Source organism: Notamacropus eugenii, chromosome 4, assembly GCF_028372415.1.
Source record: "Notamacropus eugenii isolate mMacEug1 chromosome 4, mMacEug1.pri_v2, whole genome shotgun sequence".
In the NCBI taxonomy this organism is placed as follows: Eukaryota; Metazoa; Chordata; class Mammalia; order Diprotodontia; family Macropodidae; genus Notamacropus; species Notamacropus eugenii.
Window position 1 is genome coordinate 450,345,781 of NC_092875.1, and position 27,913 is coordinate 450,373,693.

A 27,913-nucleotide genomic window follows, 5' to 3' on the forward strand; every position below is an offset into this window, starting at 1 on the left:
TTTGGAAAATCCACTATTAAGAGTGGGATAGTGAATTAATAAAATAAAGGTAGAGGTGCTTAGCATCAGTGAGAACCCAGTTGAGGTTGTATAACATAAATTTGTACTAGATTCTGTCAGAATGCTTGTGTATTTTCTACACCTTTGTTCAGCAGCATATGTGTAGGAATGAAGGCAACAGATAGTGAGAGTTATCCAAATCTGAGACTTGACAGGGTGCAATTAGTGACATGACAAGGGGGCCAGGACTCAAGAGAAGAGGACATTGTAGAGTTAAATTGATTAACACAGAAGTCAAGGTGGGGAAAAGAGGAGAAAATGGCTAGTGCCATTTAAGGGAGATGACTTGGGAGAGAACTGAGTGCTCAAGGGTTTGGAAATTATGATTAGACAAAGAGTAGGGAGAGATGGAGAGGCAGAAGTCAATAGATAATGGTCAGATAAGGGGATTTCAGAATTCTTGAACATGGAGATGGTGCATTTGTGGCTGACAGCAAGATCAAGGTTGTAAGCATCTTGTATATGGCTGGGTCATGGGAAATGAGTAGATTGGTTGAATTTAGGATTAGGGTTAGGGTGTTTGAAGAAGAGTCCATACATATGTTGAAGTCATCTACTATGAGGGCAGGAGATGGAGAGAAAAGAAAAATTATGACCCAGGTACTGAATTAACTGACTATAGAAGGGGTGAGTGACAAAGAGATAGAAAGGGTAAGGTCCCTTGTGCAACAGCTACCAGAAGTTTGTTTGGATGAGTAGATATGCATTGCATGAATTTCAAAGGAAGATAATCATTACAGAATGATGGAGGTAGGGAAAGAACCTGGAAGTGACAATGGGGAGCAAGGAGTGTTCTAACTCCCCTACCCCAACAAGTGAGCTGAGAGGAATGAATGAAGGTACAGCCAGTACTGGAAAGGATGGCTAAGGAGGCTGTGTCATCAGGGGGAAGTCAGATTTCAGTGATTTCTAGATGATGGGTAGAATGGGGGAGGAAAACATTTAGGATGAAGGGAAGTTTGTTGCTTATTCCAGAGGGCACTATGGAAGGGGTAGGAGATATTTAGTTGGGGCTTCAGAGTGGAAGGGTTCAGGGAGATGAGAATAAGGAATCAGATGATGGGGGTTGGGAAATGGGGTTTGGATGATGTCCTATGGGGGTTCAGAATAATTTGGTGTGTAGAGTATGACCAGCTGCAAGGGCGTTCATCATGGAATGGAAGGTGCCCCTCTTTTTCCCAGGGGAGGTCAGGCAGGAGAAAAGTGCAGAATGAGATGGAACAAGGTCAGATAGTCAGATGTATGGTCCTGTTTCTTTATTCCTCTTCCCTGTAAAGGCTGGAGATTAGATAGGGAGCTGAGTAGCCAGTGAAGGAAGTCCCACTCCCTGCTGACTTTTCCACTTTCCTCAAGGGACAGGCACAACCAAGGTCAGAGGGAAGCCTGCTGCTGTTCACACTGTGGGTGGGATGACAGGCTGGCAGCAGGAGCAGATAGAAGTCACCCCTTCAGCCTGATAGGCACAACAGGGGATGGATGTCTCAACCCAATTGAGTGGATTGCTGGGTGGTGGAATATGGACACAGTTCTTGCTTAGAGATGAAGTCTTTCACTGAATGTGAATGTCATCACAATAGCCATGGAGTCATGTAGTTGACTCAGTCCATGTACTTTCAAGTATAGTCACAATACATGAAATACCCAACTTTGAGGACGCTGACACAATTATTTTCAGTGGGTTTCTTTGCAGTAGGTTACAAAGCAATATAGAGCGTATTCAACACCGCATAAAGAAAAGGATCCCAAATCCCTCAGACAATTATAAAGAGACATTTTTCAGTATACGGTCTAGTCTTGCCTGGATCTGCTTCTTGCTCCGGCTTCTGGGGCCAATCTAAATGCACCTGCAAATGTAATTACTCCTTCCTCTCCCATGGTGGCTGAATGCTGCTGCAGTTCGTTATGAGTGACCATTCCATCATGCACTGTGACTCTACTTGCTCCCTTCTGTCTCTGAAGTGCCTCTGGGTTGTCTACTTTAACAACATTAACCCCACTTTCTGGTTCTTAGTCTATCATTCTTGTTGATTCTGTTTTTTTTAGAGCGTGTTGATTATTCCCAATTTATCTGGAACATATTTTGTTTGCACATAGTTTTTTTTTTTTTGCATGTTACTTCCCTCATTAAACTCTGAGGGCCTTAAGAGCAAGGATTGTCTTTTGCCTTTCTTCATATCTCTAGTAGTGCCTGGCACACAGTAGGCACTTAATAAATGCTTATTGATGAGCTCATGGAAGAAGAAAGTTCTCTCTGTTCTGGGGATGAGTGAAATTAAAAGCACCTTTCACTTTTTGGGTCATTAATATTTTGTTGATTTTTTGGGACACTTTTCTCCTTTTGATTTTTTTATTTTCATATAGGAAATATTGCCAGTCTTGGACAGAATGGTTCAACATAGTTTTTTTTGCCCAGAGAGAATTTACCATTTTCAAATTTCTATGTCTTTCTTCATTTTTATCATAAGTATGTAGCTTTATACACACATATACATACATACATTTATATCTGTATCTATATATCTATACTATCCTGAAGACAGAAGCTATTTAATTTTTTTTGTATCCCTGATGCCTAATATATAATAAGTACTCATTAAATGCTTATTGGTTGATTGATTGATGGCAATCAAAGTAATCATGTCAAACTACCTTCCCCCTCAACTCAGTAAACTTCAGTGGTTCCCTATCACCTCCAGGAGCAAATACAAAATAGTCTGTTCAGCATTCAAAGCCCTTCATAACTTAGCCCCCCAACCTTTCCAGTCTTCTTACACTTTGTTCTCTACCATACACTCTTTGATCCAGTGACAGTGGCCTCCTGACTATTCCACAAATAAGACCTCCATCTCTCCACTCCAGGCATTCTCTCTGGCTGTCCCCCATGCCTGGAGTGCTTTCCCTTCTCTGCTATGACCAGAGACCTCTCTGGCTTCTTTTAAGTCCCAATTAAAGTTCCACCTTCTATAGGAAGTCTTCCCCAACCCCTCTTTATTCCAGTACCTCCCCTCTGTTTATTATTTCCTATATACCCTGTATATACCTTTCTTTGTATGTGCATGTTTGTGTGTGTGTGGACATCTATATCCACAGAGTTATATGTATATGTCTGTATCTATCTATCTATCTATCTATCTATCTATCTATCTATCTATCTATCTATCTATCTATCTATACATCTATCATCTAACTTTTGCATCAGATTGCAAGCTCCTTGTGGTCAGGGACTGTCTTTTGCCTTTTTTTCATATCCCCAGTATTTTGCATGTAGTAGGCACTTAATAAATGTTTATTGATTGGAATTTTCTGGGTTGCTCTATCATCAAGGTTAATCTCTTCATATTGCCGCATTTGAGCTATCCACATTATGTAACTTGGTAATTTTTTAGTTCATAAAATGTAGTTGTCTTTGAGAAGAGACTATGCCTTAACATTTCAAGCCAAGAAAAGCTTTCTCAGTCAGAGCAAATGATCAGACAAATATCATTTACTGAAGGTGCTGCGTTAGATTAGGTGCTGTGGAGATCCGAAGGAGTGAGATGCAGGGCTTAGTTCTTGTCCTCCAACAGTTGTTAATCTGCCTGAAGAGATAACTAGAAACAAGCAAAAAGTGAAATCAGGATAAACCAGCAGTTTAAGACAGCAGTGGAAGCGCTATCAGGAGGCAGCTCATGATTATCAAATGAATTATACACATACATGAAAGCTGGTATCAATAATATACTATTTCAGGTCTCCACAGAGTGGCCAACAAATAAGGAAAAAGCTCTGGACTATGAAGGTATTCAAAACCTAAGGGGTAGATTTAATTTGTATATGACGGTGGGAACCAGGATTGAAATATTAGTTTTGTTTGTTAGTTTTTCCTGTTTCCAGGCAACCCAGGAAAGGGCAAAGGATTACTGCCCACAATTTTTAAAAAGTCTTTTTCTGCAGAAAGACCTCAAATTAAAGGGGATAGGAAGAAGCATCTTTTCCAGCCTCAAGGTCATTTTTAGGTTAGGGTTGTAGCAAATCCTATTAAAATTATTTGTAATGCTGATAATGGGCAAACTAAAGATGGATTAAAATACTTCTATTATTCTGCACTGACTGACAAACAGATGGAATGTTTTGCTTATCCCATTTACAGTATGAGAGCACACTCTTTAAAATGATCTGTGATGTCTTGATTTTCTCTGTAAGAACAGTGGGGTGAGAGAAGAGGCTGCATTGACATAGGAAAATTGAAGTGAAAAGTTGAAGAATTATCTGATGAAGACAAGCAAAGTTGACACCTACTCTGAATTCATTGAAATACTTCCCCAACAATTCCTTTTGGCCCTGTATTATCTAGATAATTGCCTTAGTCTTTTTATTCTTTGACTGTGTAACCATTGGCATAAAATCATTTTGGTGTAGCTTTCGTTGTTAATTCAGCGAGTGAAAGAAAGGATTTCAAAGATGAGCAGTCTACACTGTAAGTTCACACCTGTTCTGTGAAGCCTTCCCTGATTTCTCCTCATGCCTATATCCTTAAGTGCTTTGTGGAACCATGCTTAGCTTATGCACATGTGTGTTTCCCTTGTTATCTCTTATTAAGATAGAGACTGTGTTGCTTTTCTTTTTTTTCTCAGTGTGAGAATACTATTTTTTGTGTACATTTTTTCCAAGATATTACTTTCCCCCAATGACACGTAAAAACAATTTTTAACATTCGTTTAAAAAAATTGAGTTCCAAATTCACTCTCTCCATCCTTCCCATCAACCCTCCTGGAACCAGTAAGCAAGCTGGTATAGGTTATATACGTGTAACCATGTAAACTATATTCCCATATTGGTCAATTTGTGGAAGAAAATTCCAACCAAGAAAGAAAGTAGGAAAGGAAGGATGGAAGGAAGGAAGTGAAAAATAGCATACTTTCGTCTATACTCAGACTCCACCATTTCTTTCTCTAGAAGTAGATAACATTTTCATTGAGTCTTTTGGGATTGTTTTACATCATTATATTGCCAAGAATAGCTAAGTCATTCACAGTTCATCATACAACATTGCTGTTACTATATACAGTGTTCTGGTTGGGCTCACTTCACTCTGCATCAGTTCATATAATATTTCCAGGTGTTTCTGAAATCATCCTGCTCATGATTTGTTATATCACAAGTTATTCCATTATCATCATATACCACAACTTGTTCAGCCATTCCATGATTTATGGACATTCCCTTAATTTCCAATTCTTTATCATAAAAAGAGCTTCTATAAATATCCTTGTATAAACAGGTTCTTCCCTCTCCTCCCCCTTTTTTGATCTCTTTGGAATACAGACCTAGTAGTGTTATTGCTGGATCAAAAGGTATGTATAGTTTGTTTGCCCTTTGGCCATATTTCCAAATTGCTCTCCAGAATGGTTGGCTAGTTCACAGCTCTGGTTTTTTTTTATCTTTATATTCAGTAGTTAGTACATTAGGAGCTTTGAGCTACTACTATTTTGTGGTCATTTAATTGAATTGATTTTTTTGTTGAATTGAATTAGCTAATATAGCTTTATATGTATTTCCCAAAACTTTCTGATGCTGGACATGTATATGAAAGGGACCGGGGTATTTTGAGAGGTGAAGGATCATAGATTTAGAATTAAAAGGACCACAGAGGCTCTGTAGTCCAACCTCCTCCCTCTCTCCATTTTTAGAATTGAGGAACAGAGGCTAAGTGACTTGCCCAGGGTCACACAGCAAGTAAAATTGGAGGTGGCAGTTGAACCAAGTCTAGCACTGGAAAGGGAAGGGAAGGGAAAGGAAGGAGTCCTTGTACATAAGAAGCATCATATAAGACACTGTTGAGGATATGTATGGGTAGAAAAGAAGGCACATCAAACAGCTAAAGGATGGAAGAACAGATTATATAGCATGAGTGTTATGTTAGTATCTGTGAAATATCAGATGAACCAGTGGAAGGATTCCAGCATACTGGTAGATCACCTTGCATGGAGGATTCAGTTTAAATCTATTCAATAATTCAATTTATCTTGATGAAATTTAGCAGTTATTTAGCAAGAGCCTACTATGTGCCAACCATTATACTAGGTGCTAAGAGTGTAAAGACAAAATGTGGAAAGAATTATAAGAATTGCACAGGATAAGCATGTATGAATCTGTACCTTCTAGTCTGAAAAATGATTGCCTGTATGTAACAATAATGCTTTAGGGTAAATTCAAGCAATTTAGTAGATCCTTGAATCAAGTTTTAAAAAATTAGAAAATCAAGTTGGAAAAAGATTTGTTCAGAATTAAATTAAACTATTTCTAAGCTTTACAATTTACTGTAAAATATTTCCTTAGAGAAGGCATAATTTTAATGTGATAGGCTATATCAAATGATAATAAAAAGGGTCCATATGCGTATAATACTTTCCTCACAACAAACTTGTGAAGTGAGTAGTATACACACAATTATTCCCATTTTATAGATAAGGAAATAAGGCCCAGAGTGGTGACTTGATCATGCCCATATGGCTACTAAGCGTCAGAGCTGGGACTCAAATTTAATTCGCCTGAGCCTAGGTTTAAAGGTAGTTTCCCTCTACTGTGCTGTCTTCCTTGATATCTCTTCCACGTCTATCATTCTGTCAATTAACCAGGAAAGCCCACAGAGAATAAACTGTGTCTGAACTGGGCCTGGAAGGAAATTCAGAAATCTTAGATACAGAGTTAAGCAGTTTATTGCCAGGCAAAGGAAACTACTAAGGAAAACGTACACAGGTAAGAAATTTGTTGTTCAGTCATGTCTGATCCTTCAAGACCCCATTTGGGATTTTCTTGTGAAGCTTTTGTCGTTCACTTATTTCAGTCATGTCTAACTCTTCATGACTCCATTTCTGCTTTACTTGGCAAAGTACTGGAGTAGTTTGACATTTCCTTCTCCAGCTCATTTTACAGATGAGGAAAGTGACTTGCTTAGGGTCACACACCTCCTAAGTGTCTGAGGCTGGATTTGAACTTAGGCCTATCCTTTCTTCAGGCGTGGTACTCTATCCATGGTGCCACCTAGCTGTCTAGTCACCTAGGTAGAAGATAGAATATTCTATATGGGAAACACTGTTTGCTTGATCCATAGTGTGTATAAAAGGGAATGCCATTTGATAAAATTGTAAGGGTAAGTTGGGGTCAGATTATGGGGGGCCCTAACTATTAAATAGAGGGGTTTGTATTTAATTTCAGAGGTCATACAATAAGGAACCATTAAAGTTTTTTGGAGCAGGAAAGTGACATGGTGAAACCTGCATTTAGGCAAATAATACCACCAAAACCTCATCAGTGAGGAATCAGCTTCGAGAAGACTGAGTCACCCTGCCTGAGCCCTTTAAAAGGAACACACACACGCTGCGTATATCTTGTTAATACATAGTTGTTTGCATGTGGTCTCCCCTATGAGACTGTTTGTTTCCTGAGATGAAGGATTAGTGTTTTTTATTCCATTCTTTGTATTTACATCCCGTAGAATAGTGGCCTGCATGCAGAGGGTGCTAAATTAACTGTTTTTGATTTGCCTTCAATGATTCGATGTACATCTTGTGCAATATTGCCCAGTGGGAGGCATTGTTCAGTTCTGATATTTTCTTTCTGGCCCAATACTGTCATATAGGAGTAGGGAACTCTTAGTAGGGAAACTGCCTCTGGAACATAGGCTTAGGGAGTTGCCATGCTTAGTTCCTACTAATCAACTACTTCATATAATCTTCCCAGCATAAAAAGGTGCTTTGTACCCATCTAGGTTAGACTTTTGGTCCCATACTTTCCAGGAACCCTCCTGAAGTTGTGGGTTTACCAAGGAGTGTGGCTGGACATGGAATTGGTAATAAAGCAGTAATCTAAAAGCTAGAAAAATCCTATTTCTATCTTATCTTGCTTTTCTAGGCCTCTCTGGGACTGTATTTCTGGTGGTACTATTACCTACCCCTCCTTGGCAATGTTCAATACTAGTCTTACGTACATTGCGTGAGATTTTTATTTGGAAACTGCAAAAAAAAAAAAATCCTTATGTATTTGGAGCACAGTTGAATTTCATGCATCAATCCTGCAGAAAAAAAATCCTTCCCAATATTATTGAAAGAACATTGACTCATCAGAGAGCCTACTATGTGCAGGGCATGGGCATAGACACTGGGGGCAATAGCAAGCAAGGAAGGCAGAATCTCATTTATCAGCAACTTTGCAAATGACATTTAAGAAATAAACTTCCCCAGCCTCTGGTCACAATAAGAAAATCATTCCTCAGATCTTCTATTGGCAGAGAAACTACTCGGTTCTCTCACCAAAAAAACCAAGAGAGTTATCGCCTTCCAAAGAGTCTGTGGTGACATCCCAGGAAACAGCCCACAGTCTTGCTTCCCCAAAGTTACTGTCTTTCTCCCAGTTTGGAAGAAAGACATTTTACAGCCAGAGAGCTTTCTGCGGAATGTCATGAGTCATTCAGTCAAAATGATTAGTATTCCTCCATCCAATTAGAGCAACTGGGAATGTGTTCTGCATTTCAGGACTTCTAAAGTGAACAATGTATTCCAGCCAACCACCATGTATCAACTAAGAAATACATTTGAAAATGGTATATAGGTTTTATGTAAATTTGGTATTTATGAGCACAAAACTTTTAGCACTGACATCTGCCTGAGAAGAAGCTTCATTTAAGGCCGTGGCAGAACTGAAGTTCACTGTGAACTAGTTTTGGAGACCATCTGCTTTAACGTGCTAAAGAGGGAAAAAAAGAGCCATGTTCAAAACAGATCTCTATTGCTCTCACCATGGACGATGTTGCATGACAACACCGTGACGTCATTCCTTCCCACGGTTCTGCTTGCTATTGCACCAATATGATACATGAGACCATAACAGTACCTTGGATTTCTCACACCTTCCTTCTGTGGTGCTCAGAGCACTTTGCAGACATTATCTTTCTAACCCTCACAACATCTCTCTAAGGTATTGCCAAACTGGTGACAAATCTCACAGTTTAATCATGTGGAACACATTGGTAAATATAGATGTGCCTTTTCGAAAGTTACTTCCAAGTGTGTTTTACAATTCACAAGATGGTTCTCAGGGTGTAAACCAGTGGTGTACTGCAAAGCCCTCCCCCATCTGCGTGGGGAGGCGAGGCATTTTTGGCACCATGCTTGGAGTGGAGTGGTGGGAACGGAACAAAGTGAAGAGATAGCAAGCTGGTCGATTTGGCATGCGTCTCTCCTGAGGAAGCATGCTGAGCACGAGAACTTCTCATCTTCTTCTTCCTCATCACCAGGAAGGACTTGTTGGCAGGCCTACCTTGGACTCACAGGCAGCGTCCAAAGCACAAATGGCTTATAATCTCAAAGTCAATTTGGGAGATGCTTGTTTGGAACTCAGAACCCATTTTCTCACAGGGACAAAAGTTTAAAATGATTATAAATGTGGTTAGACCCAAGGGAGGCCACAAAAACCTACACATTAAAAAATTTTTTCTGAGCAGACCTGTAATTTTATCCATATGGAGGACTGATGAGGAATCTCCCTTTACTAGTGCAAGTTAGCACCTAAGTGACTTGCCCAGGGTCACACAGCTTGTGTGGATCAAAGGCAGAACTTGAATCTAGTTCCTTCCTGACTCCCAGGCCAGTTATCTATTTTATTGGACACCTTCTATTTAACTCATTATGTAGCTGGAGCAGTCCTAATAAGAGTATTAGTGAATTATCCTAGGAGGTTAACCACTATTTATAACACCTTTTCTCTGGGGTCCCATTCTGGTGTTTTATTACCCTGTCGTCAGTCATGGAGTCCAGGTAAAACCTCTTCATGTCAAGAGTAGGCTCCATAGAAGCTGAGAGAGCTGGGAAAAAAGTGGTCCCTCTAAGCCTTGCCTCTGATTCCAAAGGATAGCTGCTGCTGCTAATTTCCTGTTCCTCCTCAATGTTTCTTGCAACTCAGGTTTCTCTGCATTTCTGTCGATGTAAACAAACATGGACTTTTAAAATGAGGGCAACTTTCTATGAGGAAACTTTGGCCTCCAGTGATTAGAAGTTAGTTATTGGTGATTATAACATCTCTTCAGATGCTGCAAAGTGAGGAATGGAATGTCTTTTCCTGAACGTCTCTGGAAATCTTTTTGTATTTAGGCATTTGGGCTCAGGGTCCACACAGGTTTACTCACATTTATGTAAGTTGAAACTATATATGTATGTGTATATATATATATATATATATTCTCAGAGCTTTTTATGAAGCTCTGAAAAATGAAGGGAATTAAGTTGTTTCTAAAAAGCCAAAGCAGGCTGCCATCTCTTTTTCTTTCTGGGCTGTGGTCCAATTTGCACAGCAGTTGCAAAGAAAAAGCAAACGCATCACTAGATTCAGCGAGAAATATTGTAACAGTATGTAATCTCTGTCAAGATAAAATTGCTTTGTGATTTACATTACAATAAATCCTGACCTTTAAGTGCTGCAGACTAAGCTAATCTGTGAAGTACTTTATTCCACCATGGAATCAGGGAGTGAGGCTCCCCCAAAGTGACTGTATTAGTCTCACTGTGGTGTGGTTGAAGAGTGTATTTCTATGTATATATACATGCATACATATATACATACATACATATATATACATATGTGCATACACATATCAAGGCAGATTATACGGTATTGCTCTATGTGTGCTATAATAAGTGGAATAATTGAAATATTCAGGATGCTCCATCATTGTGGAATCATAGAATTATTTTAACATTTCTTATGTTTGCTTATTATGGGGAATTCCAAACAGGTACATGTAAATATCATTAGGGTCTGATTTAGATTGATGAAAGCAAGAAAATTGAGATTTTAGGCTACAAATCTACGTTGACATTTCAACCTTAATTCTCAATCTGAGGTCTTTTATTCCTGCCTCCTCTCAATCCTCAATTCCTTTTCTTTTCTTTTTTTGGGTAAAATAGTTAAAATGTCAGTCTAGATTTTTAAGCTTTAGCTTTAAATTGCCTGGCTTTTTTTGTCTGCTTCAGTCAAGTCATAGCCTTGTGCAACATTTGGTCGTGGAATTTTCTCAGAGGTTTTATGAGTCTACTTTTTTTTTAAACAAGTATTTAGAATGTACATTAAAATTCCTTAATTAACTATTTACTCAGCAGTTCTTACCAGCACACATTTTCGGGAGAGGGCAAGAGTGTAATCAAGGGATTATTAAAACACAGATGCTGGACACAATTGACTGTAACAATTGTTGATGCTTATTGCAACAAGGCTTATTGGAACATTTGGACTTATATGTTTATATTATGCACTCCAAAGCAGCAGAATGATTACAAAGCACTTAGAGGTAGCCAGCAAATCAGTCCTTCAGAATCGGTGTTCGAAGTCCTCTGCACTGCCAGAGACAGATGCTTTTTCTGTGTGTACCAACAGCTCTGACCAGTATTCTTGTCGATTGTTTCCCTGGAACTGTTGCTCTGTTCCATTTTAAAGTTACTTTGAGAGACAGCAACATTCTTAATTTTAAGAAAACAAACTTTTTGGTTATTTCTTAGTTTTTTATTTTAGATTTTTTAATAATAAATTTATAGGGTACCTCGAGGGCAACTCCATTTGCATTATGGGGTGCCTCCAAAGAAACTCATCTGGGACAGACCTTTCAGCTTTGCCTTGGAGCCCTATAGCCTGCAACCAGAATTGTTCATGAGATACCCCCATATTATAAATAGAGACATCCTCAGGGCACCATATCAACATATACTGGAACATTTCCTCATGCATTTTGCGGGTAAAACAGAGTAGTTCAGATAGCCTTAAGATGAGAGATTATACATTCTTAGCACTACATGTACACTTAAGCACCGAACAGAAACTTTAGTATTTTAAACAAAGACAATTTCATATTTCATGGAAAAAAATTTTTTTTCATTGCTAAAATACGGTGACTTTGCAGTGTCTTTTAATAGTGTATTTTCAGGGTCAGCCAAAAGTATATACAATTTAAGACAGTAAAACCCAAACCCAGCCTTAAGATAAAGAAAGATTGTTTTCTTCCTTTAGGGGTCTGTCCTAACCTAAATAAATATTCTTAGCAGTTTAGAAAAGCTCCTTCTTGATAGGCAATCAATATTCTAATAACTTATGCTGCTCACTGAGTAAATGAGTGATTGATCATATTCTTTCTCCTGGTCTTCCACATAGGTAACTTGGAATACACTGAGTTCTGTAGTGATTCCATGTTTAAATCAAAATATGTCTGGAAAAATAATATCAGCAGAAAGAAGGCCAAAGTCAATTAAAACATGGATAATAACTTTTATTGAAAATTCATTTGGAGAAATTCATGTTTGGAGATAAGTAAAGAGTTGTTGATGTTCAGTCATTTCGACCATGTCTGATTCTTCATGGCCCCTTTTGGCATTTTCTTCGCAAAGGTACTGGAATGGTTTGCCATTTCTTTCTCCAGCTCAACTTACACATGGGGAAACTGAGGCAAACAGGGTTAAGTGACTTGCCCAGGGTCACATAGCCAGTAAGTGTCTGAGGCCAGATTTGAACTCATGAGTCTTCCTGACTCTAGGTCCAGCACCCTGTATCCACTGAGCCTCCTAGCTATCTGATTTCATACATATGTAATGCTATTTTGTCATTTTCCATTCTAGTCACACTTTTAAATTTCTGTTATCACCTTTATTTCTGAATATATCTATCCTTACTCCCCTTGTAACAAGCTGTCCCTTAGAACAAAAGTTTAAAAGGAGAGAAAGAATAAAGCAATTTTGAAAAACTGAACAAGACATTGTCTGTGCCTGACAATCTTGTTCTGCAAAAACAAAAAAAAAATGACAGTGGCAAATTTTCTCAATCATCCTCTGGGGCAAACCACAGCATTCAGTTTCATTTTTTTGTTCTTCATGTTTTCATTGTATGTATTGTCTTTCTGTTTCTTCATTCTGTATCAACTCGTATGTCTTCCTATATTTTTCTGAATTCTTAACATCTATTGTTTCTTAAGGTCCAGTAATGTGCTATTACCTTTGTGTACTACACACATTTTATGTCCTTTGTATACCATACAAAATTTGTTTATCCATTCTCCAATTAAGGAATAATGTTTATCTAGGACATGAACACATTTACATGTAATGTAGGTTTGTTATATGTATTTTGCAGACCAAAGAGTAGGGACACCACGGGAAAGAAAGTTGAGTGAATTTCTAAAGGTACAATCTGAAATAAATGACCTCTTCTTGTTCTGTCATTTCAATCATGTCAGATTCTTTGTCATCCCTTTTGAGGTTTTCTTGGTGAAGATACTGAAGTGGTTTGCCATTTTCTTCTCCATCTTATTTTACAGATGAGGAAACTGAGACAAACAGGCTGAAGTGACTTGCCCAGCGTCACACAGCATCTGAAGCTGGATTTGAATTCAGATCTTCCTGACTCCAAGCCTGGTGCTCCACCCACTATATCAGCTAGCTGGCCCCCAAAATTACCTTATTCTTATCTGGTGAAATGATCATCTGGCCTATTCTGAGTGCAAGTAAGTTTTAGGTGATCCCTTAGTGACATAGGATGGGACAAGGTGAATTGGAATGGCACAGATATATATGTTTGGAAATACAAGAGTCAGGAATTTGTCTTAAACAGTTCAGGTAGGAGGGCAGCACAGAAAGAGACTATTTCCTTTCTTTCCTCCATACTCACTCAATTGTTCTTAAACAGAAACTTGTCAGTGGAATTTAGAGCTGAAATAGAGCTTAGTGTGAGATAGAATTAATATGGTCCCAAAGGAAAGCTTTGTAGCACAGGTTTTGAATGTGACCTTGTGGAAAGAGCATTGGTTTGAAACAGAGGAGGAACACCTATGTCTTCAAGGCCTCATGAGGCCCTCTGGGTCCTCAAGTGCAGTACAAATCTTGGATTCAGTCAAAAGAACGCACTTGAGGACCTAGAGGGCCATATGTGGCCTTGAGGCCGCAGGTTCCCCACCCCTGATCTGGGACTTAAGACACCTTGCTTCTAGGCCTGCCTGTTGTTGCCTACTATCTTTGTGGACTGATGCAAGGTGCTTCGCTTCTCTGGCTCTTAGTGTCCTCATGAGTAAAATGGCAGGGAAAGTAGATTAGAGAAACACAACAGTCTCTTCCATTTCTCATATTCCATGATTTTTTGAGGGGAATCTCATTCTAATTTAGTTTAATTAAATAAACATTAAGTGCCTGCTATATGGAAGGCATTGTTTTAGGTGTTGAGGATTTAAAAAGATGAAAAAATGACACAATCCCTAGTGCAATGGGGCTTATAATCTATTAGAGTAGATATGACATGTGTGTAATAAGTATAATATAAGGTAGGGTGTGATGGAAGGCTGCTAGGTGCCTCTATAGTACACAGAGTGGCAGGCCTGAAGTCAGGATGGCCCATCTCCCTGAGTTCAAATCCACCCTCAGACACTAACTTTGTGACCCTGGACAAATCACTTCACCCTGTTTGTCTCAGTTTCCTCATCTGTAAAATGAGCTGGAGAAGGAAATGGTAGACTATTCCAATGTCTTTGCCCAGAAAACCCCCAAAATAGGGTCACAAAGAGTCAGATATAACTGAAATGACTGAACAACAAAAGATGTGATGGGAGCAAAGGAGAGGAGGCAGAGTGTTCTAGTAACATCTAAGGAAGGGATCACTGGCAGTAGGGACTGGGGAGAGAATTGGGTAAAGGCTTCATGGAAAAAAGTGACCCTGAGCTGGACCTGGAAGAAAAAGAAGATTTGGCAGTCAGAGATGAGATGATGCCTCATTCCAGGCATGGGTCCTGTCTCCATGCATGGAGTTCAGGATATAATTAGAAAATAGTATTATAATTTGGCTAGAATGTAGGGCATGTGGAAGAGAATGGTATGAACTCGGGCTGGAAAATAAGGCTTGGTTAGAGTTAGATTTTTGGAAAGGCTTATGACCTGGGCCAAGGAGTTTGTATGATATTTTATTCTAGAGACAATGGGAAGCCACTGAAGGCATTTGACCAGAGAAGTAACATGGTCAGACCTATGTATATGGGACATTTATTTGACACCTACGTGAAGATTAAACTGAACAGCAGAGATGCTGGAAGCAGTGAGACCAGTTAGAAGACTGTCATGATGGTATCAGCAAGAAGTGATAAGGGAATGAAATAAAGGTGGTAATAGAGCTAGCAGAAAGGAAGGGATGGGAATGAAAATAAACAGGACTTGGAAATGCACTGGATTTGGGAACTGACACAGAAGAAAAAGTAAAATATTTGTAGCCCTTGTGGCTTTCTCAGGGACATAAAAGGCAATGGTGTAGTTCTTGCTCTTTTGATTCATAGCTTCCCACCCAGCAAGCCTAGGAGTAGCAGTAGTCATGAGGATCAATGAGTTGACGCTCATCAAGGAGAAAGTCCACACACTTGAGCTGGCCTCCCCCACTATTTTTTTTAAAAAGGTGGCAGGGATCCCTCATCAGATCTGACAGTTCTCTTCCCCTTAAGAAAGAGCACCAGAGACAGTAGAGCAGCCACCCAGGTCCATCAGCAGAGAAAAGATGATGGTTCACTGATCAAGAATGGAGGGACAGAGATAAGACCTACTGTATTCTTTGAAGACAGAGAACTGTCCATCTACCTGGCACACTCAGAAGAGGAGCTGACCCAGCCAAGCTGCAAGCAGGACCTGTCCTTTCAGTTACTGGGAATTAGGTGGACTGTATCTGTCTCTGAGAAGGCTGGAACCACTAAAGAACAAGAGTTGTACTCGATCGCTTATGGGCTTGAGCATGATTCCTTTCCATTTCCTGTAGGGCTAAGTAAAACCTGTCCTACATTTGATATCTCCTTACCTTGAATGTTTGAGAGACCCTGATCATTTTGGTGGTAGTGGGAGGAGACCTAGACATGATTCAAATTCTGATGACCCACCCAGGGGAAACTCTGCGTGGAGCTGTACAGTCATTTAGTGGGAAACTTTCAGGGTTGGAGTTCTGTACTCATTGTTTCATAGATAAAAGCCATATCACTCCTTGTACACAGATACGGACACCTGAGAGGCCAAAGCCTGCTTCCTTTCCTTTATGTATCTCAGATAATGCAACAATGATCTTTTTTTTTTTTTTTTTAATAAACATTCAGCCATTTCAGGTATGTCTGACTCTTTGTGATCCAATATGGGATTTTCTTGATGAAGATACTGGAGTGGTTTGCCGTTTCCTTCTCGAGCTCATTTTACAGATGAGGAAACTGAGGCAAGCAAGGTAAAGTGACTAACAGGGTCACACAGCTAGTAAGTGTCTAAGGCCAAATTTGAACTCATGAAGTTGAGTCTTTCTGATCCTCAACCTAGTGCTCTAACCACTGTGACACTTCGTTGACCCATTAAAAATATCTAATATACATATATATGTATGTATATTACTATTTACAAAGCCCTTTCACATGAACTATCTTATTTTATCCTAAGAGGAATTCTGTGAGGTAGCAATGGCAGGTTTTATACCTATTTTATAATGGAGGAAAGTGACAGATGAGGTGCTCTTACGAAGTTCATACACTTTCAACTTAAAAGGAAAATTTGAATACAGTAAAAATCTCCACTAATTTGAAAATTTTGGAACGTGGCAGATACGATCCTTTCTTAACAAGCTAAAATTATTTTCTATTTTTCTCTGCCAAGTTTTAGGTTTTACTCACAGGTAAAAGACTCATTTGATTTTTCACAGCAGGGTACTTACAAAATTAAGAAATTCCTCAGCGCGCCTTCAACTTCTTAGTCCAAAAATTAATTATTTGCTATGTGATGTAGGCTAGGTGTCAATTGTCATTTTCATTACCATAGCTTATTTCTTATTGCCCTATATCTAAATTTAGTTTATAACATAAACAGTGCTAGAAAGTAATGAAACTTTCCTTGGAAATATCCTTTAATTCAGAATGCAAAATAAGTCGGTTCCATGATTCCAACTGTGCCGGCCTTCCCCCCATTATTGCCCTCACAGAGGCTTTGCTCCAGCTGAGCTAATCTACTTGCTGCCCTTTGCAGACAATTTGTTCATTTATACACCAATGCTTTACATCTTCCATTTCCTACACCTGGATTGCCCTCTTCCCTCTTCTCAGCTAATCCTTGTCTCTCATCCCTTTATAAACTCAGACCTCGTGGGGAATATTTCCAGCTTCACCCCAGAACCACTCATTACTCCACATGCCCTCCGACCTGACTTTATACCAGATTCATTGCTATTTGTTTATAGAAGACTTTGTGGGTGTTCTTGAGCTGTTTCCGGTGTGTGAGTCCTGTCTATCTCAACCAGCTTGTAACTTTCTCACATTCATGAAGCAACCTAGCAAAAAGAAGCTACATTTCTCAGATGTTTGAAGGAAAGCCAGTGCTGGTTAGGGTAGGTACTCTTCTCTTTGAAGTTCCAGTGTGACTGCTACAGAAAAGGACACAAATTGAAGAATTAAGAGGGGATGTTTTGAAAGTACCCTAGTGAGATCTCAGGTAAATAAGAAACCATTTGACAGAAAGAGGCATGAAAATTTAAGGAGAAAAAGAAGCCTGGAAAAGTTTTATGATTATGTATTTATGTAACCTAGAGAGAGAATTCAGACATTATGGATGCATGCACAGGTAAGTATATGATAAGTCAGGGTTACCTTTCCTGGAAGAGAGGACAATTTCTGAAAGGAAACCTTTGGGAGGAACTAGAAAATTACTTAGAAACCTACATGGAAAGAAATAAAGAGTAAGGAAGGATATGCTGAAAGCTGTCTAATTTCAAGATTTTTTTCATGGAAATCAAATATGTAGCAAAAATGAACAAATCTCTTGGGGAAAGAAGGTGGGGTTGGAATTAACACTGAAAATGTTTTACAGAGAATCGCAATTTAATGATGCAGTTTCTTCCCAGTAGAAGGGTGAAGGGGGTGTTGGTTATTTTGAAGGGCTGGGTAGGCCTCTTCCTGGCTAAAAAGCCCTTTTCTTCTTTTCTACTAGATATAAAATCACTTTTACAGACTCTGCCCTGCATGTTGTCAAATCTTTTCTAAAAACGCTTTTATCCTAAGTTTCCTGTAAGATCAATGGAAATGGCTTTGTTTTGTTAGAAGCAGAGCCAGGATGCTCAGGCTGCTGAAAGGCAAATAGAAATATTTGTTAGTGTTAGTTTGAAGAAGGAGGAGTCAGACAAAATAAGAGCCTACAGTTGAGAAATGGAGGTCAAAAGTGAGAGACTGGAACCTAGGAAATGAGGAGCAAGGGGCTGATTGAGAATGATGCACACAGTCGGTGCTCAGTAAATGTTTGATTTATGGATGAATGAATAGTTCCTGGTTACTGAAGCCACTGAAATGAATTTGAAATACATCTTTGCCTTGATTCCTACCATAGTGGTCAAAAGTAGGACTTTTCCCTCTTGTAAAATGAATGAACAGGTAGGCTGGTGGAGAAGTGGATAGAAATATGAACTTAGGAGTCAGAAAGTCCCAACTTGAAATCCTGCTTCAGACTAGCTGAGTGACCCTGGGCAAGTCACTTATCCTGCCTGTTTTCTCACCTCTAAAAAAAGGGATGGACTCAATGACCTCTGAGTTCTTTCCATCTCCAAATCTCTTATTCTATGTCATTATCCATTTTCTGAACACAGAACATTTGTTTGGCAGGCTAAATTCTGAAATGTGGAAGGTAGTATTTGTAGATTTTTTTTTTAAAAAGCATATTCCATCCAGAAAAAGCGGTGGGTGAGATTAAAGAAAGAAAGACAAGGCATAGGGAATACTACAAATGTACCTCTCCTATATCCCACCGCAATAAAATGTACAGACAATTTGAATGTTGACAAGACATTTACAAAAATAGATAGAAATGGCATAATTATAAGGAAAATAGTTGATGTTACTTATGTCATATGAGCTTATCATTTACAATACTTAGATAGCTACATCTCACTGGTGTGGGCACTCCTTCCACTGGTACAGATTACAACCCCTTGAACTCTTCTCATTGTGTGCAATTTTTATACATGTCTTTCCAAAAATCTGTCATGGAGAATCCACCCAATGCTTTCCACTGGTTCTTTTAATATTATGAGGGAATCAGTGCAGTATTCAGGCTATTGATCTATTAATCTCTTATTCTTTCTATATACTCAATTCACCTACTTTTCTCAGTTGTGCAGGTCCTCGAGGGACTGCCTTATGCCACTTTTTGCAAGCCAGTCATTGGTGGTAGCACAATGCAACCCAACATGGAAAGAGTATTGGTGTTAAATAGATGGTCTTTTAGTTTTCAAAGAGCGACTTGGGTTCTTGAAAGTCCTGTACAATTTCTCAAATGTGGTCCAGTCCAATTTATTCCATCTATTTAATTCTAAATGTTTCTCACTGTCCATCTGCATATCTTCAGATTCTGGTTCCAGACTATTTTTTTTCCAGGCTCACTATACCTTACTTTCCTTCATGCACATGTTCTATGTTCCAGCCACAAAGATGAGCTCGCTCTTCCCCAAACACACTATTTCATCTCCTTGCTTTCTGCTTTTGCATATGTTGTCTCCCATAATTAGGATGCTCTCTCTCCTTACCTCTTGAAAACCCCAGCTTTCTTCAAGTCTCACCTCCAATTCAGTCTCCTTTAAGAAGTCTTCCTGGTTCCTCCTAACTGGTAATGCCCTTCATCCTGCCCCTAGCCCCTGAAAATGGCTGGATTTATTTCTTACTTGTAGCCTTGAGTAGCTGGGACCAAAGATCATTATGATCTTAGAGGACTTTCTGGGGAGAATAGAAAATCCTAGTTCCAAACTGTTTTCAGATTTTTCAGATCTGTTTATTTTGAGGTTCCAGTGCTCCTGAGAAAAGGCTACCCAAATTTGAGGGTAACAGGGGAGATGGAAAGGCATGAATAATATATGAGGGGATAAATGTGAAGGCTAGACTGGTAGTGGAGAGAAGACTGAAGTGTAGCAGGAATAGACTAGGACCTGAGACAGGACCAAACTGGCAGCTGGTGAAAGTAATGTCCAATTAATAGCTTTTTTCTCCTCCTTGCTTCCCCCCAGCATGATTTTGGAGAAATTTCTACCTTGAGTTTAAATTTCCACCTCTTTCTTCTGAAGCTTTTCTCAAACTGGTTGGGAATAGGATGAGGATAGGCAGAAGAGGTGGCTTTAGCTCTACATCCCATCCCAGCTTTTTATATCTTGTTTGAATGTTTATATATTTCATGTTATTCGATACTTTTATTAAATCATGTGGACGTTAATAGTGATTTGTCTAAGCTTATAAATGCAAAGAAATTGAGAGGTGACAATAGTCCATGGAAGAAAAGTTTTTTTTGGGGGATGGTTTACTCTTATGTAGAGCTGATCTGATCAAAGGGAACTTCTATAATTCTGGTAATTTCTAAGACTATCACAAAGCATTTACACCAGTCTACCTTTGAATGCAAGGAGAGAAAGAGAGTTAATAGGGACATGAGCCAGAAGAAAGAGTGGTTTTACTTGAGTGGAATGTGCATCACATCCCTAAACCTGCATTTGTTTGTCTGTCTGTCTGTCTCTGTCTCTCTCTCTGTGTCAGTCAACATTACGTCCCTGCCCCCACAGAATTTGTAAACTCTGAGCCTAGAGATTGTCTCACTCTTGTACTTCTATCCTCAGCATTTGGCATAGTACATGACATGAAACAGGCACTTAAATGCTTCTTGACTGACTGACTTATCTGATATCTGTGCAGTGCAGGCTCTGGAGCTACTATCCAAAATCACCATTTGCATTGGCAAGATGGATCACCAAAGAGTAGCTGGTCTCTTGTCCCCTCAGGGCCCTAGAGATAACTAAGGGATTAGAGTTTTTCTCTAACATGATGGTTCATAGTCTCCACTGGTGTGCTGCCCCCATGATTATTAAACTGAATTCTGTAAATACTTGTGGGAGAATGTGTGCTTCCATTGGATGGGGATATTGGGTATTAACTGTCCTTATAACACCTTAGTAAATGACCATTAATATAAGCTACTTAAGTCTGGCTGACGAATCAATATTAACTGAAAACATCTTCTGAATTCTAGTTCCACCTCCCCAATTGCCTGTTTGCTGTCTCCTGGGTGTCTCACAGGCATTGTAAACTCAACATGTCCAAAACAGAACCTATTATCTTTTTCCTAAGTCTACCCTTCTTCTGAACTTCCCTATTTTTCATTGAACACATTACCATTTTTCTAGCCTCTCAAGTTTGCAAGTGTGGTAGGTGAACTGTGTTCTATGGAACTCACCACATAGGTTGGGCTAATTTTTCCCTAAAAAGCAGGCAAATTGTCCCTAAGACTTCATTGTCCAGGTGGTGGGACTTAGGCCATTAATGCAACTTCCCCAGTCATTTAGGCCATAAAAGAGTCAGTCCATGAAAAGTCTGATCCCTGAGGGGAGCCTGGGGGCTTTTGACCAGATGCAGGTCCATTTTTCTTTGTGGAGAACGGGTACCCTGCATTTACTTGAACAAATGTATTCTTTCTTAGTTATCTTTTTTTGTTATTGTTAAATGGACTTAGTTTAGTTAATCTCTGAGAGAGTGTTTCATTGTGTTCCATTCCCAAGCCTGAATTTCTCAACCTAAATGAGTCAAACCTAGCACACAATAGCACCTTAGGAGTCATCCTTGACTCTGAATTTTTACTCCCCTTCTCCCCTCCATCCAATAGGCTGCCAGGTCCTACTAACTCTATCTCCACAACATCTGCTACATCTCTTATCTTTCACTCACATAGTAAACACCCTCCATCACCCCCATATCATTTCTTGCCAGAGTATCGCGCAATAGCTTTTAATTGTTCTTCCTGACTCAGGTCATTCCCTTCTCCAGTCAATCTTCCGCATACCTGACAAATGGACATTCCTAAAGTGTGGGTCTGATGAGTCACCTCTCTGCTTAAAAATTTGTAGTACCCATTATAATAAAATACAGACCCCTCTGTTTGACATTTAAAACTTTTCATAGTCTGATTCTAGAACCTCTTCTTAGGGTGATTGTATATTATTTCCAGTCATGCACTTTTTATTACAGTCAAACTTGTTTACTTGCCCCCTGTACATACGGTTTCATCTCTCACTTCCATGCCTTTGTTTAGGCTGTCCACCATGACCATATGCCTCTCTTTCTCCTTAGCTCAGTTTCTTGGAACCCTTCAAGGGTTCCCTTTAAGGTTGAACTCAATTGCCATCTCCTTTAAGAGGCCCTACTTAATTCTGGAAATTGTTAGTGCTTTCCCAACCCTTCCCAGCAAATCACTGTGTATATATTTTGTACATATCCTGTATTTACTCATTTGCGAAAATGTAACCTCTTAGTAGATTATAAACTCCTCAAGGGCAGGTACTACTTACATGTGTTGCTTTATATTCCCAGTACCTGGTGAATCACAGCTACTTAATAAAAGCTTGTTGATTAATTGATTAATGTGGCAGATATTTTTATAATAATCTATTCTTATCAGCACTAATTCTAGAATTATGCTGTTTGGATTCTACCACCTCAGTAACTGGTTTTCTGTGTGAGAAACAAGAAATGACAGCTAAGAAGTCGGTTCGAGCAGTTCTCTCTGGTTTTGTCTGAATTATTTGGGTTCTCCTTTCTGTCCTTTGCTCCAATTTGCTTTTTTGCTGTTTTGTGAGGCTGGATGTCTCATGATCTTTCATCCTCCTTAATATTCCATAAATGAGAGTGTAGTTTAAACTCTTTTGCCTTTTCCTCTCCTATCTTTGTTTTGGCAAATTAATTATGTATTAACAAGATGGTTTCTGGGCCATCAGTGTCTGCGTTATGGATGCTACTTTACATCAACAAAATTTCCCTGAGATACATCAATTTACTTTTCCCTGTTTCCCAGATTTTTTTTTTGCTTGACAGCTTGTTGAAATAGGTTGGGTTATAATTGCTGCAATTGCATCCAACATCCTCTTATCTTTAACTTTTCTTCTTATTTCTTATTTATTTTTTACCTATGTTTTAAGCAGTTGGTGGTTGACAGACTGTAGTTGACATGACTACATAGTAACTTGTCATTTTCTCTCTGTTAGGGAATGATATTCGATTTCCTTAAAAAATGTGGTATGATGCTTGCTATGGCCATTGTCTTCCAACTTTTAAAATAAGTATGCCATCTAATGAAGTATAGCTCTGAATACTCTACAGACCTTTAGTCACTTCATTTTTTTGACCCCACATTGTATTTTCCAACATCATTCTGAGTCTGAGTCTACATCTTCACTGATAGACTTCATTTAAGGGATCATGTCAGGTTCTTAATAGAATTTTTCTACTTTTTCATTTTCTGTGATTAATGTTAGTATATAAGAAGCATTTTTAATGGGGTTCTATTTGTTTATGTTCATATTAGGTGAAATGACCTATATGGTCCTATAAGCGACGTCTCAATTAGCTCTGAGACTCCCTTGCCAGTGGTCTTGGGCATTCTTGGTTACTAGAGTAATGAATAGACTTGAACTTCCAATGAAGCATGACTCAGTGATACTTCATGATTAGATTATTCACTACATCAACTTTACTTAAATCCCCCAAAGATTCTTTTAAAAACTCTGTCTCCCTCATTCACCAATAAAAAGGTATTGAACAATAATTTTTTATAACAAATCTGTAATAGTGAAGCGTCTGGTTGCTCACCCATAATAATCAAATAGGAGTCATTACACTAGATTTTCTTTCCATTGTCAATCATGTGATCCATTGTGGTCTTCATCTTATCAACAAATAATTATTTCTTCTGTGCTCCTTTTGACCTCTAGTTTTCTGATGCCTTAACACTGTGAAGCTTATTACACTAATTAAGCATTTTTAGCACCATATAACTTATTAACCTATGTCAATTATGTGAACTTTGAACACTAATTTCACCATAATTAATGCCAACCTAATTTTCACAGAAGCTTAATAATGTCCTTTCATTGTTAACCCATTAGCCCTCTATGATCTCTATGCCAATAATTTCATGTTGCTTTTGTGTATACTATGAAACCAACTCTGCTAAAGCCTTTATTTCAATCCAGTTCCACAAATTCAGCCCAATAAATCTTTATCAAATATTTACCGTGAGTAAGACACAAAGACAAAAAAAGTTTCTACTCTCAAGGAATTTATGTTCTCTGGGAATGGGAAGGAGTAATACACACATACACACACACACACACACTCTGACACACAGACACACACATATATATGTATATATGTGTATGTAAGTATATGTACATATACAGATACACACATGCATATACACATGTGCAGATGTGCACACACATATATGTATAAAGGCAGAATGTCACAACGGATGTGGTTCACTTCCTTCAAGAGTGTGTCAATTTGTTGGGCATTGGACAAAGATTACACGTTGAATATGAACAAAGATAAACCAATTGCTATATGACCTGAGTATTTCATTCATTTGAATGACTCAGCATAGTGTTGGAAATGACTCTGAGTTCTGAAAACAAGTCATGGTAGCTTTTACCAAATGGGCTTCAAATAAGATATTAGTATCAGAGACGTGTCTCCAGGAGCTTGGTTAATTGTTGATGACCCTGATGAATATCTGGTCACTGGACCCAGATGGCTCTGGAGGAGAAAGTGAGGCTGGTGACCTTGCACAGCCCTCCCTCATTCAAATCAAAGTCAACTGCAAGTCATGACGTCATCTGGATGTCATGGTCCTCTTTGAGAACGAAAGGCAAACCACCACTACAGCAACCTTTTGCCCATTTACTCCCATGAAAGAGAAAAATACCAAACAATCCCCATTGCTGTGTGGCCCCTTTCTACTTTCATTTCAAAAAAGAGTGCAACAGAATGTCAGGGGGTGAGCAAAAAAAGCTGAAATTAATAATAGTGGAATTGTTTCTGGCAGTCAAGCTATGTAGATGGAATTTAGAATATTATCAGAAATGGAAAGTATAGAGGGTCGTGATCTTGTGGACCCATAAACCCTGCGCTGGGCAGTCTGAGGCTGGTCGATCCCCTCAGCTACAGTGGGCTAAGTCAACTGTGTTTCTGTACTAAATCTGGCAGCTAGGTGGCTCAGTGGATAGAGTTCTGGAGCTAGAGTCAGGAAGACAGGAGTTTAAATCCAGCCTCAGACATTTACTAGCTGTGTGGTCCTGGTAAGTCGCTTAACCTGTTTGCCTTAATCCACTGGAGATAGAAATGGCAAATCACTCCAACATCTTTGCCAATAAAACCCTATGAACAGTAGGGTCCACAGGGTCATGAAGAGTTGGACATGACTGAATGAGTGAACAACAACACCTAAATCTGACACTGAAAGGGTGAGTCTTCAGGAGAGGGGTGGGGTAGGAGTGGGGTCACCAGACTGCTTAAGGAGGAGCACACTGGAGACGGAGCAGGTCAAAGCTCCCATGACTATCAGTGAGTGGTCTCTATATTTTCTCCTTGGGTGAGATATGGAGAGCCAGTCTCCAATGAAAAAAAAAAAAAGAAAATAAAGGAAAATCATACTGAGATGTACAGGTATTATGGATATGAAGCTAGAAGAGAACCACCAGGATATACCCATTTCAGGGTTACATTGTAAATATGAAGCCAAGACGTTCTAGACAGTCATTTGCTAGTAATACAACTAGCACAAAGAGAAATGTAGGAATGTGGGTGATAGGTGCCATGGAGCCTAATTAATGTTTTGCTCTCAAAAATGCATGGAAAAAGAGGCTGAATGCTGGTTCTTTGAGAAAGGTGCTGTAAGATTCCAATAATATTTGTTATATTGTGACTAAATGTGCATTTGTTTTATTGAAAAACTGTATATAGGTACCATTTCTTCATTACCTCATGACATCTTTCTACCTATATTAGCTTAATTTTTAAAAATTTTACCTATAATGGCAAAGAAGAGCTTCCCTCTGTCAGTGTGTGGTTAGATCATTTGGTAACGGGGTCGTGTTATTAAAACCAAGATCTTTTTTTAATCTCCATGCTGTACGCTAGCCACAGACTGTGCCCTCGCCTGCTGTCTTGTGAATGTACATCTAGCTGTAAGGGTTGACTGAATGAACATTGTTGGATCGGCACCAATCCATCATTGCTCTTCAAAAAATAGATCAAAGGGAAGCACATGGATAGTGGTGTAATCTTATGCTATAAAGTAGAGCATGTTACTATCATTATGTTCCACAGCATTTTTTTTAGCCATCTGTCCTTGCTTTTTGGCTTTATGCAGTCTATCTACATGTTGTTGTCTCTTCAGTTCTCACTTCTCTGCCTATTTCTCATAACTGGTTCATTTATATTTCCTTACAGGAGGTAGCAAAGGGGTAGTGGATAGACCACTGAATTTTAAGTCAGGAAGACGACATCATCATCATCATCATCGTTATCATCATCATCATCGTTATCATCATCATCGTTGTAGCTACAAATTATTGAGTGCTTTAAGATTTGTAAAGTGATTTACAGACATAATCTCATTTCATCCTCACCACAACCCTGGGAGATAGGTGCTAATATTATCCTCATTTCACAGATGAGGCAGCTGAAATTATGAGCTTTACCAAGGATCAATTAGGCAATCAACATTCATTAAGCACCTATGATATGCCAGACACTATGCTAAGCACTGGGTCACACAGCTGGTAAGCAATTGAGTCAGGATCTGACCTCAGATCTCCCTTTCTCCAAATGCAACACTCTATCCGCTATGCCACCTTTGACTTGAAATCCTACCTCAGACCGTTTCTAGTTGTGGGATCCTGCACAAGTCACTTGAACCATATGTGCCACCGTTTTTTTATATGTAAAATGGTGCACACCTCAGAGGGGTACTGTAAAAACCAAATAAGCACTTTTTGAGCCATAAAGCATGATAGAAATATCAGCTATTTTTAATATTCTTCCTTTGTTTTTTATTATAGAATAGATTTGATAAAAATGACCAACATTACTTATCCTTAAAGTGCCCCCTTGGTGAGTGCAGAAAGAAACGTAATCTTAGGTTTTTGAAGTATTAAATTTTAGCAACATTATTTTTAGTATCATCTTCCCAAATCCTTGCATGAATAGTACTATGAAAATGTGAAGAGTTATTTCTACAATCTATAGTAACAAACTACCTGAAGGTAGGTATAATCAAAAGGAAAATTCTTATAACTGCACTCATATTCAAAGATCCTGTGACATGAGCCAACCCCTGTGGGGGTATTATTTTCAAACATCACAGGTTGACATTATATAATTACACACTGCTGGATACTGAAATATCAAAAAAAAGTTCTTATAGTGGAATAACAGCACACTATTATGGGTATTCACATTCATCTACACATCTTTAGAGAATTATTTCCAGTAACATATTACAGACTGTAGCGAAAGGATTAGTGATTTATTTAATATCAATATTGGGTTTTGGCATTAAGGTCTTGGCAGGTTTAGCAGGCATGGCCCCAAGATTACTTTTCACTCTAAAAAAAGGGACCTCAAGGTGACCCTGCTTTTTTATATTTGTTTTTGATTCAGGTTGTTGATAGGCTGAACATGTGTACTCCTTCTACTGAAAGTCAGTGCTTGCATAAAAATACTTAAAGCCCCACACTTCCATTCCTATGAAGTGGTGATGCTTAGTTTGTTTAATTGTCCCCTTGCTACCACTCTTTTTATAGGATTTGGCCCCCTTTCACCCTCTGCCCCCTTTTCTGTTTGGTGAATGGTATGGCAGCACTGAAAGAATACTGGATCAGGAGTGAGAAGGCAAATCATCAAGAATTTAATAAGCGTTTACTTTATGCCAGGCACTAGGTAAGTGTTGGGAGTCCAAACAGAAGCAAAAAGAAAGATAGTACGTACCCTCAGTGA